Source organism: Pristiophorus japonicus, unplaced genomic scaffold (genome assembly GCF_044704955.1).
Source record: "Pristiophorus japonicus isolate sPriJap1 unplaced genomic scaffold, sPriJap1.hap1 HAP1_SCAFFOLD_43, whole genome shotgun sequence".
Classification (NCBI taxonomy): Eukaryota; Metazoa; Chordata; class Chondrichthyes; family Pristiophoridae; genus Pristiophorus; species Pristiophorus japonicus.
The window spans coordinates 2691705-2694473 of record NW_027254201.1 but is presented as its reverse complement, the minus strand read 5'-3'; positions in this window follow the sequence as shown (position 1 = coordinate 2694473).

The window sequence follows — 2769 nt, the reverse complement described above, 5'->3', positions numbered from 1 at the left end:
GCAAAATTCTAAAGGGGCAAAGTGTGTTGAAAAGACAAGCCTGAAGGCTCTGTGCCTCAATATGAGGTTTATTCAGAATAATGTGGAAACATTAACTGCACAGATAGTTGTGAACGGATAGGATGTAATTGGCATCGCGGACTCATGGCTCCAGGGTGTCCAAGGCTGGGAACTCAACATCCAGCAGTATTCAACATTCAGGAAGGATAGCCAAAAAGGAAAAGGAGCTGGGTTGGTGTTGCTCGTAAAAGAGGAAATTAACGCAATAGTAAAGAAGGACATTCGCTTGGATGATGTGGAATCGGTATGGGTTGAGCGACGGAGTACCAGAGGGCAGAAAACGCTAGTGAGATTTCTGTACAGGCCACCAAACAATAGTCGTGAAGGTGCGGACAGCATCAAACCAGAAATTAGGGATGAGTGCAATAAAGATACAGCAGTTATCATGGGCGACTTTGCTCTACATATAATCCACAAACTCTGAGCAATGACGTGGAGGAGGATTTCCTGGAGTGTATTAGGGAATGTTTTCTCGAACAATATGTCGAGGAACCAACTAGAGGGCTCGCCTTCCAAGACTGGGTGAAGTGTAATGAGAAAGGAATAATTAGCAATTTATTGTGCGAGGCCCCATTGGGAAGAGTGACCATAATATGGAAGAATTCTTTATTAAGATGGAGAGTGACACATTTAATTCAGAAACTAGGGTCCTGAACTTAAGGCAAGATAACTTCGACGGTATGAAATGTGTATTGGCTCGAATAGACTGGCGAATGCCACTTAAAGGGTTCAAAATTACTCCCAGTCCTCAGGTTTGGTGCTTTTTCTGCCACGTTAATATGCCTCTTCTTCGGATTTAAAACTATCCTTATATTTCCTTGTTAGCCATGGTTGAGCCATCTTTCCAGTTTTATTATTACTCTAGCCAGGGATGTACCAATGTTGAAGTTCATCCAAATGACATTTAAATGTTTGCCATTACCTATCCACCGTCAACCCATTAAGTACCTTTCGCCAGTCTATTCTAGCAGAGGAGGTCAAAGGCTTTTATTAAGAGGGGGGAAATAGAGTATGAGAGGAAGCTTGCTGGGAACATAAAAACTGACAAAATCCTCTATCGATATGTGATGAGAAAAACATTAGTAAAGACAAACGTAGGTCCATTGCAGTCAGATGCCGGTAAATTTATAATGGGGAAAAAAGAAATGGCGGCCCAGTTGAACAAGTACTTTGGTTCTCTCTTTACGAAGGATGATAACAAAATAAAGTCCCGAAATACTGGAGGACCGAGTGTCTATTTAGAAGGACGAACTGAATGAAATCCTTATTAGGCTGGAAACTGTGTTAGGGAATTGATGGGATTGATGGCCGATAAATCCCCGGGGCCTGATAGTCTGCAGCTCAGAGTACTTAAGGAAGTGGCCCGAGAAAATGTGGATGCATTGGTGATCATTTTCCAACAGTCTATCGGTTCTGGCTCAGTTCCTATTGACTGGAGGGGAACTAATGTAACACCACTTTTTAAGAAAGGAGGGAGAAAAAAAACGGCTATTTATAAACTGGTAAGCCTGAGATCAGTAGTGGGGAAAATGTTGGAATCAATTATTAAAGGTGAAATAGCAGTGTTTTTGGAAAGCAATGACCAGATCGGTCCAAGTCAGCATGGATTTGTCTAACGGAATTCATGCTTGACAAATATTCTAGCGTTTTTGGATGATGCAACTGGTAGAACCAGTGGAAGTGGTGTATTGGAGCTTTCAAGAGGCTTTTGACAAGGCCCCACACAAGAGATTGCTATGCAAAATTAAAGCAATGGCATTGGGGGTAATGTACCGACGTGGATAGAGAAATGGTTGGCAGACAGGAAACAGAGATTCGCGATAAACGGGTAATTTTCAGTGTCAGGCCGTGACTAGCGTGGAGCCGCAGGGCTCAATGCTGGGAACAAAGCTATTTACAATATACATTAATGATTTATGATATGTTTTTATGATATTTCAAATAAAAAGGTTTGTGTTTTTCCCTCTTTTTTGCTTCTCGTCCTAAACGGCTTAATGATACTTTTTAATGTCAATAAAAAGTAATGTGTAACACCTGCACATCGTCCCCTGCCCTCCCCTCCTCAACAGCATGGGGTGCGTGTTTGTATAAAGCTGCTAGCTTTAGTCAATAGCTCAACATCAAATATTTAAGACCATCAATTTTAACCGTGTTAAGCAATTCGGAGCCTCTTTAGAAGCGTTCGGTTTTCAAGTGTAGGTTACAGGCGAAAACTCATATTTGCCTGTTTCGTCCGAAAACATCTTCGAAAATTAGGGGGAAACGTGTTTTCAATGCCTGTTTTTTGTGAAAGATTCATTAAAAATCTTTAAACAATTTCTAATCTCGCTGTAGTAAGGTGAGAATAATTTGCTGCAAGTTTCTCTGTCCCGCTTCAATGCTGTCGTTAAACACTTAACAAGAATAATAAAATAAACGGATTCCAAAGGGAGCTCAAATAAGAAGGTGATGAAAGTGTTGAAACGTCCGAAGAAGGCAGTGAGCTTATCTACCCTCAGACTTGGCGAGGAGTTGGGATCAGTTTTGGAGAAGTTGTTTTCTCTTTGTCTGCTGTCGTTCCCTCCGTCTCTCACAGACTCTGAGGTACAAACGGGTCCACAAACCTTATCCCGTCTCTCGTAAGCTGATTGGAATAATCCTGATAAACACATTCAAAAGGAACACTAAAACCCCGCAAAATGTAACTGGAACTGAGCTGGGGACTTCGTT